Here is a 15382-nt window from a genome sequence, read left to right on the forward strand (position 1 = left end):
CCGACAATGAACTGGTTTGATCGATACTGTAACTCGCAGAAAATCGCTAAAATTTCGGACGTTATCTCGAAAGGCCTCTAATCAACAAGGTTGTCAACAAATTGTACAGGTTTTCTTTTAACATGCGCTTGATGGGAAAGCGTCATTAACAGTATAATGAAAAAATAAGTTTCCCCAAACTAATTTGCATGCAAACTTGAAACGGCTTGTGCTGAATCAGTTTTAATCCAAATGAGCTTAAATTTTCAGAGGACACTCAGAACATGGCCAAGAATCAGATGAGCACTGTGGAGCAAAATCGATTTTTTGAACCACCCTAATGTTCACCCACGTCGACACATTGGGGATGAGCCGGTGTTCCACTTTCCACTATCTGCATTGGCCCACTCCTGCTGCCACTTCACCATAGAGACCAGTCTCACCGTCTCCCTCACATTTCTGGTACCTCTCCGTTGGTAGCACTCGATATCCTCTGCTAAGGTTGTGCAGATTGGAATCATCCCTGCCAGTGGCGTAGCCACGGGGGTGGTTTTGGGTATAAAACCCCCCCCAAAGACAACATTTTTGGAAGAAAATTTTTTTTTCGAAAGAAAAAATGTTCAGAAACCCCCCCCAGACCAATTTTCTGGCTACGCCACTGATCCCTGCGATAACGCAAACTGCCTCTGACGAAATGGTTCGGTACGCACTCGCCACTCGAATGACCATTAGACGAAACACGCTATTCAACTTCCTGCGATTATGTTTCGTCTTGAGCGCAGCTCCCCAGGCTGGAACGCCGTACCTAAGTATTGAGGATGATACGGTTGCCAGAAGACGCCTACTGCTGCCTTTCGGTCCGCCGACGCGACGTTCGGCATGATCCTGGCAAGCGCAGTGACCATCTTAGCCGCCTTCTCGCAGGAATAGTCGACATGAGTGTTGAAATTCAAACGGTCGTCGATCATCACTCCTAGATGTCTCAAAGCCCGCACGGACGGTATGTCGTGCTCTCCGACGATAATCTGCATTCGCTGTATGATTCGGCAGTTGCTGACCAGCATCACTTCTGTTTTGTGGTGAGCAAGCTGCAGCTTGACTCCATTCATCCAGTTTTCAACTGCGTCGGTCGTCTCCGCCACCAGCATATCTACCTCTTCCAGCGACTCTCCGGTTATCGTTAGAACGACATCATCCGCGAATCCGAAGATCTTCACGCCTTTGGGCAACTTCAGCTTTAGCACTCCGTTGTACATAACGTTCCACAGCATTGGACTAAGTATGGAGCCTTGCGGAACACCCGCCGTAACCCTAATCGACTTCTACTCCGAATTCGTATCGTAGACCAGAATCCGGTTTTCGAAGTAGCTCTTAAGGATTCTACACAAATAACCAGGAACCCGCATTCCATGCAGTGCAACGGCGATGGCCTCCCAGCTGGAACTGTTAAATGCGTTTTTGACGTCCATCGTTACTACGGCGCAGAACCGATTGCCGCACCTTCTTTTTCTTGAATGCTTTCTCTGCAACTTCAACGACCGCCTTAATTGCATCCACCGTCGATCTGCCTACCGACTTGCATACCTGCAATGGTGACTCGGTCCTCATCTTCGTACGGTGCAGGCGGCCACATCGTAGAATCATGCTGCGGGAAAAGACCGTCCACGATGATCTTCAGCTTGTCCGGACACATCTTCGCTGGACCCTTGATTTTCGTTATTTCCCCAAGGATCAGCGTCAGCTTCTTGGCACAACTGCTTGAAGCAGTTGGACTTGCTGACTTTGATCTCCCGTTTGAAAGCCGCTCTAGCGGAAAACTATCTTACGCTCTCCTCTTACCCTTTCAGACCATGCCCTCTGAAAACGTCTCCTGGCCCTGAGACAGGCAGCACGAATATTGGCAAGAGATTATAGCCTAGGGCTAAAAACCTCATTAATAGAGATTTATAAAAAAAACTTTGATAAAGAAAAACGAAGGAACTACAATACATCTTGGAAACAGCGAAGATCAATGGATACAACAAGAAGGAAAGGACCCTACGACGAAATGGACATACAACGCTGACACCGATCGAGGAGCCGCTGAGAAGAGTTTCGGTCCCATATGATCAACACATCACCAACCAGCTACGCCCTCCACTAAGGAAATTCGGCATCGATTTAGTATTCTCCAGTAGAAGCAACCAACTCAAGTCTCTATTGGGTTCAACGAAGGATAAAGTAGAAATGTTGAATAAGGCGGGCGTTTAAAAAATAAGTTGTTCCCGATGTGAAAAAATCTATGTAGGCCAAACAAAAAGATCATTAGATATAAGGTTCAAGGAACATATGGCGGAAGTGAGTAAGGCGAAAAGAGAAAACGATAAGGGATTACATTACGAATTTAGATCTAAGGTAGCAGAGCATGTGTATGAGGAAAATCACCCAATTACGGCATCAAATATTAAAATCTTAAAAAATGTCTCTTCCCCATGGAAACTTGATGTAAATAGCTGAGAGTTTGGAAATTCACAGACAGGTACAAACAGCGCTGTTGAATAAGGATCAGGGAAATGGCAGTTCTTGGCTCTTCATGTTTCTACCTAAGCAATAAAGTCATTTACTGTATAGGTAAATAAAGTAGGCAAATAAGATCAGATTAGGTACCTAGCGTAGTATAAATAGTGTATGTTGCGATTGTTTTCATCAAGTCGAGTCAAGTACGAGACACTGAAGACGACCACACAGTTGAGGTCGAAATACGTATCTGCGAAGATAACGAAAATTAATTGGTGGAATTAAATGGAGAGTACTTAATTCGTCTTAGACGGTTTGATAAAAGGTAAACTAATTCAATACCAGCATTTACATGCTTCCTCTCCATTCAGTGAACATTTGGGTAGTATTTAGTAAGGCCACCACTGTAGCTGGATCTGCCATGACGTTATAAATAGAGCAATCTTGCCGAGCGGACTGGGCGTATGAGTGAGGGAAATAGGTGCGCCATGTAATGAAGCTGCGGAGCTGAGTGCTACGCAGGAGAATGAGTGGTACATAGCACAATCATGACACTATGCTGTTGTTATCAGTTCCTTCCATCCCTGAGTCAAGTGAGATGCTGGTTACTACATTTCACGCCAGAACACGCCGTGTTGTCACTTTGAATGGAATCCGATAGAAAATAAGCACTTTAAATACATCGAAGCGCACTTGCGTTTGCAGTCATAGTAATTCCAATTCTGGTTATGTTGGGAGTATGAGAAAAAAGAAGGATGTCCAAAATTAGCCTGTTTTCATGTGTAATTAAGGTCCCGAATGGCCGTAAACAAAATTCGGTTGACGGCGTGTTATCCATGCAGATCTGCAGATACGTTTAGGAAAATTTAATAAAGCTTAACATATAGTAGAGCTATTCATATTGTATTTAACATGACATTACACCTCGACATGATCACATTAGTTATTCTGGCTCACCCTTCATGTGTTCCACATTCCGGTCTAGACAAATGGACATCATTAATAATCCGCTGAATTCTACCGGTTGTTTGTCTGATCGGCTTTAAAGTGCATTCCAAAATGGGGCTGCATTTACATCAGCTTACCAGGAATATGGTCAGATTATCTTCTCCATCCAGTCAGTCAGTCACTCAGTTATCCTGGACGAAATTGTATTTGATTGAAAATTGGAATTGCAATCTGACAGTGACCCAGGGGCGATAATATTGGAAAGCTCATTCCCGTCTCGGGTCTAACCTCGAACGCATCATCCTGCGAACGTGGCAGAGCGGAAGGGCAATCGTCTGGTCATCATCGATCAAATTTCGCTCCACTATTTCCTCTCGAACATCGACATATCGTTCAGATCCATCGGAAAATCGGACGCAGCCGTAGGCTGCCAATGGGAAGGACCTTTACTGCCACCATCAATCATGGCAATGGTCAACATCTGGAATAAGCACAAGCAACGTTTAGCTAGACATGGAAATGAGCAATTACATAACCTCGCACATTGCGTTTCCTTTTCGCTGTATCGGTTCCATCGATAACCACATGCAGGTGTAATTCAAGCAAGGGAGTCGGAAAAGTTAATCGTTCGATTTGACCCCCGTTGGCAATACCGTTTAAGAGGATTAAGAACATGCTGTGTAAACAAAGGTTGTCACTCGCGGAAAGCCCTTGATGTGCCTTGATTGCCATGGCGACCTCGACGTATCTAGAAAACAGAGGTCCCCTTGCCCATCCACCATTGTCCGAACCGGAATCAAATAAAACGGCAATTTAAATTCAGTGGTTTGGTGGTTCCCAAATAATGGTATATCGCTCTTTCTTCAATGGGTTGACACAGCTCCGGATATCTTGAATGCTTAGAGTAATAATTACATATAGGAGTTATTATAGAGTACATTTGAATTTGAAACTAGCGTTACCCTTGTCAATATGTATAAATAATTTACATTGTATATGTGTTCATCGTAGAGGAAGGGTAAACAAATTTTACAGGAAGTGATATCAGTGTTCACATCCATCTAATGATATTTCTTTAACCAGCGATAACCATACCAAACTGTCGGTGTATCTATGCAATACAAAATTAAAATGAACATTAGTTATCAGTCATCATCATCACCCTAACTGAACGCAATTTGTTATGTATGCAATTTTGACTCAGGGCAGAACTATTCTCAGGCAATATGATGCACGATTGAGAACCGCTGCCCACTGTTCAGGACCATAATACAATCGAATCAGGCAAAATACCAGTCAGTCTGCCCAGCACAGCAGTAATAAACATCCTTGGACTTGGAAGAGGCTATGTTCGGATAAAACTGCCATCAACTTTTATGCACGCTGTTTTAGCATGCCTTGGCTAGGCTCCGTGGACTTTAGTGTTGAATGGCGTGAATGCACTTGGGCAGTGCCAGTGCAACGATTGAAGGGATTTAGACCTTCCCTGGTTTGCTAGCTTCCCACTATCATCATCATCATCGTCGTCGCCAGCTCCAGTAAATCAGAAGGATAATAGTCACAGTATCAGTCATGTAGAGAGGAATTACATAAAGCCAGTTCTCTGTACCAAAGCAATCCGCTCCTCGGTGTTTAATATCTGTCTCTCTGTGTCCACATTTTCTTACATTACCCGTACACTTCGTATATGTAAAGACTATGAGACTAATCAAATAACGGATTTTTGATAGAAGACTCGGAGACCCATAAGTATTGAGGTGATGTGTATGTGTGTGTCTCACTTTATGGCACTCAGCTTAATCTCCTTTTATCTTTATTGAAGAGATGTTCAGCCCGAAGCTGATTAATTTCTATAACATTATCTGATTGGCTAAAATAAAAAATCCCTCTGAAAAATTTGGAAATTGCCAATAAAGAAATCAGGGTAGCAGCAATAAAAAATATAAAATTTTCTTAAATACACATTTTTTTAACGAGGGGAATACATACCTGTAAATAATACCGTGTAAAAAAACCTCGTTAATTCAAAAATCCAAACCATCAAAAAAAATTCTTGGAATGGAAAAGAGTTAGAAGAATTTACTGATAAGTGAAATGACAATTCTATTTTTGCTGATGAGCAATTTGGTTTTCGCTATGGTCAATCAACCACTCAACAGTTCTTAAGGATTGCGAATTTAATTCGACTCAACAAATCTGAAGGATATTCGACTCAAACTGCTCTTCTCGATATCTTCTTCTTCTTATTGGCATTACATCCCCACACTGGGACAGAGCCGCCTCGCAGCTTAGTGTTCATTAAGCACTTCTACAGTTATTAACTGCGAGGTTTCTAAGTTGAATTTTAATTTTCCTCTGTACATTATTAAAGTGATCCAAAATTATTTATCAGATCGATCACAACAGGTAAACTATCAGTTTTCGAATTCTGATAGATTACCTGTAAGAGCTGGTATTCCCCAAGGCAGCATATTGGGGCCCATAGTGCATATCATTTTTACTTCTGACTTACCTGATTTACCACCAGGATGTCAAAAATCTTTGTTTGCAGATGACAATGACACGGGCCTTTCCGCCAAAGGGCGAAGCCTTCGTGTCATTTGTAGTAAATTGGAAAAAAGTTTGGATATTTTCTCCACTTAATTGCAAAAATGGAAAATTTCCCCGAACGCTTCCAAAACTCAGCTTATAACTTCCCAACATAAGCCAAGAGCTTCTTATTTGAAACCTTCTAGCAAACATATTGTAACTTTAGTTCTAATTAGTTAGTCTTCTTCTTCTTCTTATTGGCATTACATCCCCCACTGGGACAGAGCCGCCTCGCAGCTTAGTGTTCATTGAGCACTTCCACAGTTATTAACCGCGAGGTTTCTTAGCCAAGTTACCATTTTTGCATTCGTATATCATGAGGCTAACACGATGATACTTTTATGCCCAGGGAAATCGAGACAATTTCCAATCCGAAAATTGCCTAGACCGGCACCGGGAATCGAACCCAGCCACCCTCAACATGGTCTTGCTTAGTAGCCGCGCGTTTTACCGCATGGCTAAGGAGGGCCTAAGGAGAAGTTAGTCTAGCAAAGCTAAATATTTAGGACTTTATAAATTAGGTTGAGTTTAGTTTAAGCTTAAAACATTGTAATTCCTACATGGTTCAATTCAACCAATGGAAAAATCATAGCTGCCAGAGGCAATTGAGATATATTAATGATAACTAAAAATGTACTTACTTGATACTTGATGGGCTACAGCTCTTCGAAGAACCTACACCGAATTGAGTATCCTTCTCCACTGGACTCGATCCTGGACCAATCGCTTCCAGTCGCCCTGAACATTAAGCGCCCTCAGGTCCTCTTCAACTGCAAAAAGCCATCGTGTACGCGGCCTTCCACGAAGCCTGCGGCCTCTTCCGGGTTCTCTACTAAATATTATCTTCGCTTGACGTTCTTCCGGCATACGAACAACGTGACCAGCCCACCGTAGTGTGCCGTGTTGTATAAGCATAATAATATCCAGCCTTTTATACACCTGGTACAATTCGTGATTCATGCGACGGCGCCAGATACCGTTCTCCTGTTTACCGCCGAGTATTGTCCGCAGCACCTTACGCTCAAATACTCCGAAAGCTCTCCGATCAGCCTCCTTTAGCGTTCATGTCTCATGGCCGTATAAAGCCACCGGAAGAATCAGAGTAGTATACAGCGCGAGTTTTGTTTTCGTTTGCAGACTGTAACCTTGCAAGTTCCAAAGCAGTAGAGGAAAGTGTTATCGCGATTTTCACTATTTGGATAGTATATGGAACGGTGGTACGGTTTTAGAACCCTATTACGCGGGCATGTGCTACCAACGAATGGGGATGACAAACTCCCCAACAGATGGCGCTTGTTGGTAGCTGGGTGACAGAATATAGGACGGAAGTCGGGAAATGACAAAAAGAATGTCGAGAATGGGGAGAAAAAGACCTGGATGACTGTATGGGTGGGGACAGGGGGTTCTGAGTGGAGATTGCTTACGGGGGAGTTGAATGTGAAGCCTCGTGGCGAACCGTCTTTTCTTTTCGTGGAAGGAGAACAATAGAGATGGTCGGGTTTCGGGTTTTCAAACGACGGGTTCGGGTCGGGTTCGGGTTTGGAAAATTAGAACAAATTCGGGTTCGGGTCGGGTACGGGTTTGTGAAATGATAAAATGTCGGGTCTGGGTCGGGTAAAAGTTTGAGAAGTAAAGTATTGAATATTTTTTTATTTGTTTCTGATCATTTTAAGGCTTGTTCGTTGTTTGGGCCTATACCCTGTTGGGTGTAAAGAGAAATATAAAATATCTAGTTTGAGTTTTCCGCCAAAAAATTAGTTCGGGTTCAGCTCGGGTTTAAGACTGCAAAAAATGTCGGGCACGGGTCGGGTTCGGGTTTGATGAGATTTTTCATTCCGGATTCGGGTCGGGTCCGGGTTTGAAAGAAATTTCTAAATCGGGTTCGGGTCGGGTTCGGGTTTATAAAATGTGAAACCCGACCATCTCTAGAGAACAAAATTAAAGCGAGTTTCGAAACGTGCGATTCGAGCAATAGTGCGTGAGTCATCAAGGACAGTTCGGTCCAAGTTTCGGGAACCGGCCAATCGAGTGACAGCAATAGATTTCGGCTTCCATTTATCATCCTGACCACCTTGTGGGGAACAAGGTGAGTCTGTAAAATGCATTTGCATTTGTTGATTACATTGATGGATAAGTGGAACGTATTTCTTATTCCATGATAAAAATAATGAAATAAACTAAAATATTTAAAAATGACATTAATAGAAAAAAATGATAACGAATTTGAAATTCAATCGTAGTTGGCATTTGAAATGCCAGCATACTAAGAAGCTAATGAGAAGAAATTTGAAATTCAATCTCAGTAGGCTGACAGGAATTCTAGATGATTCGAACGGTGAAAATAAACGATCATTCAGTGTTATGTTTTTGAGGCGTGAACATGCGAATTATCCTTCGGTGTTCCGTGCTTGTTTTCGTTGGTGAAAGGCAAATCAGAAGACGGATTTGCTTGGCTACGACAATGACGTAGTCGTTGCTCCCTACAAGGTAAGAAAGGTCATCAGTGGAAGAAAAGCTGAATGAGGCAAAAAAAATATGGTAAGCCTCCGACGTGAAAAATATGGCAAAAAAAATGATAAGCTATGACTGGTGAAGGGTAAAAAAAAGGTAAACCCCAGACGAGATATGGCAAAAAATAGTGGTAAGCCTCAGTCTGAAAAAATGGAAAAAAAAAATAATGGTAAGGCATGCTATATAAAAGGCAAAAAATAATGGTAAGCCTAAGTTGGAAAAGAGAACGGCAAAAAAAGATAAGCCATGATATGCTAAGGGCGTATAGAAAGAGAGAGAACGCGAGAAAATAATATGGCAAAAAAAAATTAAGAAAAGTCATAAAAAAAATACATCGGATTTGGTTTGGATATAAATTTGATTTGGATTGGATTTTAATTGTATTTGGTTTGGATTTGGATTGGATTTGGATTGGACTTGGATTGGACTTGATTGACTTGGATTGATTTGCATTGATTTGATTGATTTGGATTGATTTGATTGGTTTGGATTGGTTTGATTGATTTGGATTGATTTGGATTGATTTGATTGATTTGGATTGATTGATTTGGATTGATTTGGATTGGATTTGGATTGGATTTGATTGATTTGATTGATTTGGATTGATTGATTTGATTGATTTGATTGATTTGATTGGATTTGGATTGATTTGATTGAATTTGGATTGATTTGGATTGGATTTGATTTGATTGATTTGATTGATTTGGATTGATTTGATTGATTTGGATTGATTTGGATTGGATTTGGATTGATTTGGATTGATTTGATTGATTTGATTGATTTGATTGATTTGATTGATTTGGATTGATTTGATTGGATTTGATGGATTTGGATTGGATTTGGATTGGATTTGGATTGGATTTGGATTGGATTTGGATTGGATTTGGATTGGATTTGGATTGGATGTTGATTGTATTTGCATGGGATTTTGATTGGATTTGCATGGGATTTTAATTGGATTGGATTTGTGTAGAATGTGGATTGGATTTGGGTTAGATTGGTTTAGCTAATGGTTTAGTAAATCAATAGTTTAAACAGAATTATCTGAGCAGTTTAAGAACAGCATCAATGCTTTAGAACCACAGATAATAAATTCACAGCTGTTATTGTCGCGCTCTTCTCAAACGCTCAGTTCTTCTCGGTGGTAACGCGCAAGCAAAGATTGCGCAGCAGCGCGCCCATAAGCTTTTACACAGGGTGCGAGTCTGAGCTGTTAAATTTAATAAGCCGCCGAATGGGATAATAAATATTGATATATAAACAACTGCGCCGATATGAAATAAAGAATTCAATTAAATTCATGTTTTCGTATTAACAGCTCCAAAAAAAAAATCCTAACCGAAAAAAAAAGAAAGAGTAGAGGCGATGAATATTGTGGGGAATAAAGGGAGTCTGAAAAATGCATTTGCATTTGTTGGTTACATTGATGGATAAGTGGAACGTTTTTCTTATTCCATGATAAAAATAATGAAATAAACTAAAATATTTAAAAATGACATTAATAGAAAAAAATGATAACGAATTTGAAATTCATTCGTAGTTGGCATTTGAAATACCAGCATACTAAGAAGCTAATGAGAAGAAATTTGAAATTCAATCTCAGTAGGCTGACAGGAATTCTAGATGATTCGAACGGTGAAAATAAACGATCATTGAGTGTTATGTTTTTGAGGCGTGAACATGCGAATTATCCTTCGGTGTTCCGCGCTTGTTTTTGTTGGTAAAAGGCAAATCGGAAGACGGATGTGCTTGGCTACGACACGCCTTTACGACACGCCGACTGTGTAACTGCTTTTCTGGTCCATTCCGTCAGCTGCTTGCCAGCGACCGTTTTACTGCCGGCCCAGCTATCGTCGCCGTTGCCGCCATCGGAAATCCTGCCCAGTGCTCAGAAAGTCTGCTGCCCCAGTTACCGTCACCGCTCCATTCGCCGATTAAGTTATCGCCGCCATCGTGACTAATCCTGCCCATCGCTAAGCAAGACTACCGCCCCAGTTACCGTCGCCATCAGCAGCCCCACTGTCAAGCCTGTCAACCTATTACCGCCATCGCGATTGTCGCTGATCCAGTGCGTCGCCCAGTCAGCCTGCTATCCTATAGTTGGTGACGCCATCGCGATTCTCGCCGTGATATCAGTTGTCCAAGCCCTGCCACTGCTGCCCTCAATAGCGTGTCATCTCCAACCTGTCAAGCTACGTTATTGGACCCCTCCCCCTTCATCAGAGGCTAGCGTTTCCATGGGAAGCACCACCATCCGGTCCGTCAATTACTTGCGAATTACTTGCCGGTCCTGTCAGGGACTACCCTTACGGCTCCAACCTTACCAATTCACGGCCTTGCCGTGTAGCATACGAGTGAGTAATATAAGTTCCAAAAACTAACCCACAATTCCGTTGCTAACCAGATCCGAACGCTTCCCCGATTCCTCAAAACGACCCTGGGACTCGAGGACCAAAAGGAGGCCTTTCGCGCCCACCCCGTTAGCTGCCGTAGGTTAGACCACTGGCCTGGGGTTTTCATCGGATTCCCCTTTGTGGGTTCCGGACAGAAATCCTCGAGGGCTAAAAGAGCCGTACTAGTAGAGTATAACAAAGGGCTAAAAGAGCCGTAGCAGTAGAGTATAACAAGACTACGGGACTTAAGCTGGTTACGAAGTCCGTAATAAGCCCTATTTGCAGCTGCAATACGCCTTTTCACCTCGCGGGTAATATCATTATCGCACACGTCACTAATGTTCCAAGATACACAAATTCTTCTATCACTTCAAATTTTTCACCATCCAGCTCCATTTCGCTACCACCACCACTAATGAACCCACGTTGATTGCCAGCAACCATGTACTTCGTTTTGCTGGTATTGATCGTGAGTCCAATCCTCGCTGTCTCCCTCTTAAGAGGCACAAAAGCCTCTTCCACGGCACGGCGATCAATCCCGATAATATCGATATCCAAATCCAAATCGCAAATCCAAGGAGCACATGCGATCTTATGATAATGGTACCACTTCTTTGCACACCAGCTCTCCTAATCGCTCCCTCGAGCGCTATATTGAACAGTACACAGAAAGAAAAATCATTAATCAAATTAAAAAAATCGTTGGTTAAAATAAAAAGTTTCGTTGGTTCTTTTTGGTAGAGAGTTGCTTGTGTTCAAAGCAAAAGTACGCAAACTTTTAATTTGCCTATGGTTTGAAAGGGGCATGCTGCTCTGAAAATAAAAGTTTTATACATTCAAAAAAAATTGTGGAACTGTCAAATGAATATGGTCACATTATGGAAAGTATAGTAGAATATTTTCATGCTAAAATCATTTTCCCAAAATTATTTCTTACCCTCCTTTCTTGTTTTTCTTTTGAATAAATTGTTTTTGCTTGTTTTTACATTATTTTATTAGTTAATTATAATTAAAGCAATCACAGTTTAGTCTCAAAACAGTGTCTTCTTATTCCGAACAGCAGGGATACTCGTCGGGGTGTTCATCGTGTAGAAATCTGGACATTGCGCCATGGTTTTCTTGGTGCCGGAACATCTGTAAAAATGAATTTGAGGTCTCGCATAAGTACGGTTATTAACCATGATATGCCAGAAGCATCGCCCAATTTAATTTATTCTACGCAATGTATGCACCGGGAATGGAAATTTGTTTTATCGAAAAGAGAAATTACTGCATTTACTGATACGTTTACGAATGAAAGAATATAAAATGACTTACCTTCAGTTTTGCAAAATTGCCAGTAGTTCGGCCTTTTTATCAGAGCACCAGCGAGAAAAAAAGTAAAAAATAACATGCAAACTTTAGTTGCCTTTCGATGTCGTGACCTGTACGTAAGTAAGTTTCCTACCGCTGCTGTTTTCATTACTGTCCTCAGTAAACAATGAGAGAAAAAGAGAGCAGAGGTACTATCTTTTTCTTTTTGTCTATGCTTTATCGCGGGTATGTTTTAAAAGCTCAACAACATTTAGGTCGATAGAAAGAACTTTTAATATTTTATTGGGAATAGGAGAAAAACAACTTTTAAATGAAAAAGTAATTTTGAATGAAAATATTTTTACTTTTAATTTAAAGAAAATAAAGCACTTTTCAACAGGAAAGTGCATCACATTCTATTGAACCATGTTTGTTCTTTGTGTGTAGATTTGAGAGTGCATCACCCTGCTTTAATCCATCTAAGGTAACAAATGACGTCGATATTTCATCCGCAACCCTTACACTTGATTTCGATCCGTCCAACGTTATACGAATCAGCCGTATCAGTTTCGCCGGAAAACCATGTTCAAGCATAATTTGCCATAATTCATTCCGTTTCACTGAATCGTACGCCGCCTTAAAATCAATAAACAGATGATGTGTCTGCAAGTAGTACTCCCGGAATTTATCAAGGATTTGTCTCAGGGTAAACATTTGATCCGTCGTTGATCGGCCCTCACGAAAACCTGCTTAGTATTCGCCGACGAAGGACTCTTCAAGCGGTCTCAATCTGTTGAACAGAATACGGGACATAATAGTGCTGTCCAATGAGAGCTTTAAGTAGCTCGAAGTTTCTCCCTGTCCCGCTCATGCCCATTTGTTGACAAAAAAGAACGAGCAGGATGGGAACAACTTCGAGCTGCTCATTGGACAACACTAATTTTGTACGCCGAATTAAGGGCTCATTCACAAATTACATAACGCTTTAGGGGGTGGGAGGGTGACTGTCCGAACGTTACGGCCCATACAAATTTTAGAACCCTTCCATACAAAACACGTTACGAGGGGGTGGGTGGGGGTTGAAAATGGTCCATTTTAGCGTTATGTAATTTGTGAATGAACCCTAAGGAGGGTTATTCCTCAGTAATTGACGCACTCCAGTCTGTGCCCTTTCTTAAAGAGAGGCCGTCCCAACCAGCTAGCAGGCAGTTCCTCGTCTTCCCATATTTTCGACATAATATGGTGCAGAACTTGTTTTGAGTTCATGCTATGAGTTCCTAAATAGCATGTTCCGTAGTTCCGTAGAATAAAAATAATTCAATCACGTGTTCGCTTCAATTCGAAAGCCGCCAAAACAAATTATCCGATGAGTGCGTTCAATGTATCCTCTTCACCCGCCATGCAATGGGCTAACTTGGCGTACATCATTGACGTTTTACGTTTTACTCTGATGATGATTATCTTTCTTTCTCGAGCTGAAAATGTCATGCACGCTTGAGTTCATTAACAGAATTCTATTTTTCGTTCACACAAAACGGGCCTTTCAAAAAATGTTTAATGTCAGTTTGATTACATTTTAAATTATAATATTTATTAACCAAGCAGACGTTATTCTTTGGAATAGGCAAGAATGTGCGTTGGCAACTGCCCATGCTAAATTTCCATACAAATCCTAATTTCATTTTAACCAATTTTAATGAATTTAATACGTATATAATTTTCATATGAGAAATGGTTATTGAATTTATACTTAAATAATTGCATTAAGCTAAAGATGATCCGTTAATATTTAATTTCAAAACAAAATGAAGGCCAATCATATAAAACACCACATATTTTCTGAAATTGGCGTTTATTCTGCTTAAGCTGCTTATAATTATATTTAAAGGAAAATAAAAAAATACGCTCTCTTCATAAAACTTCTCACACTTTTTTTTAATCGCAACTTTTATTGTTACTTTTGCTACCTTTTGCTTCTAATCGCATTTCCCCCATTTTCCGATTTCATATCAGTGCTTACGTTTTGGTTGTATGCCACTTTCAAATGTTACGCGAGAGATAACAAAACGTCGTCACACCATCAGTAAAGAGGCTGCACTCATAACAAAGAGATGAAGTGTCAAAATTGGAACAGCGCATTTGCTGTCAAATCGGTTGTTCCAATCGAGCACAAGGTTGTTAAAGGTAGGAGTATTGCGTCTCTTTGTTTTTAATCCAGGCTCGTTAACCATCAGAAGGAAAACAGCCAAAAAATACACGAATCATCGTCATCAGCCAACTTTCTGCTGCAGCACGGTCCGATTGAACGAAACCCGTGTCGGAAAGTTTTCACCCAGCGTAGCTCCTCCGGTATCGAAGAATTATTGTTCCCGTCGTTTCGTAGCGTTTCGGAAAAGTGTTTCGATTTCGTCGCGAGAATCGTGAATACCGTGGGATTATTGGCCGACGTCGTTCCCCTTCGGAAGAAGTGCAATTTGTGTGTGATTTTTGTGTCTCGGAAGAACCTGCGCCACAGAAAGCTTCGAGAAGGAATTGATTTTCTCGACGTGCAGGACGTGATTACATTGCTTGCCCACTAGAACACCGGTTCCGTTGCGGACACTTGCCGATTGCATTGCAGGTAGGATCCGTTTTAAAATTACATAATTTCGTCAGAATTCCATTCCTGTTTCGGACCATTTCTGACAACAAATCACTGGGTCAGCAAAGTGCGATGATTGAGGAGGAGGAGATGTTGCCATAGGCGGCTTCAGGGGACATATCGGTTAGAGCTCCTGACGATGAAATAAAACACTATAAAATAAATTTCCTTAGCACATGAATGAGAATTTTTATAGACGTCTAATTGAAACTAGTTGATTTTTTACTTTCCCGTATAACAAAGTTGTACCAAAAGGATACCATTTCACTCCAAAAACGAAGTTTTTAAGAAGGCTTGGTAACCAATAGCACAATAGGTATACCAATCAACTTAGCTCGACGAATTGAGCAAACGTCTTTTATAGTTATTCTCAATTTATTTTAATTTGTAACTTATTTTTTTATCTTACAACGTAAACCTGTTGTTAGTTACAACTTTAAATCAGGTCAAGGAAGCTATTATTGAGGAACATGTTTGGAAAAGACAAATTGTTTTTTTGCAACAAGTTGCTTGCATTGTATTTGTATAGGTA

At 41.0% G+C, this 15382-nt stretch overlaps 1 protein-coding gene across 1 annotated transcript in view; it reads left to right on the forward strand.

Annotated features, from left to right (window-relative positions):
* The first annotated feature begins 14401 nt into the window (after nucleotides 1-14401).
* LOC134205595 (serine/threonine-protein kinase OSR1) overlaps nucleotides 14402-15382 on the forward strand; it is a 56225-nt gene continuing 55244 nt past the window's right edge. Inside the window, exon 1 of the mRNA XM_062680974.1 lies at nucleotides 14402-14829. The gene's annotated coding sequence lies outside the window, so the exon portion shown is untranslated. The remainder of the gene's footprint in view (nucleotides 14830-15382) is intronic.

Source organism: Armigeres subalbatus, chromosome 1, assembly GCF_024139115.2.
Source record: "Armigeres subalbatus isolate Guangzhou_Male chromosome 1, GZ_Asu_2, whole genome shotgun sequence".
NCBI lineage: Eukaryota > Metazoa > Arthropoda > Insecta > Diptera > Culicidae > Armigeres > Armigeres subalbatus.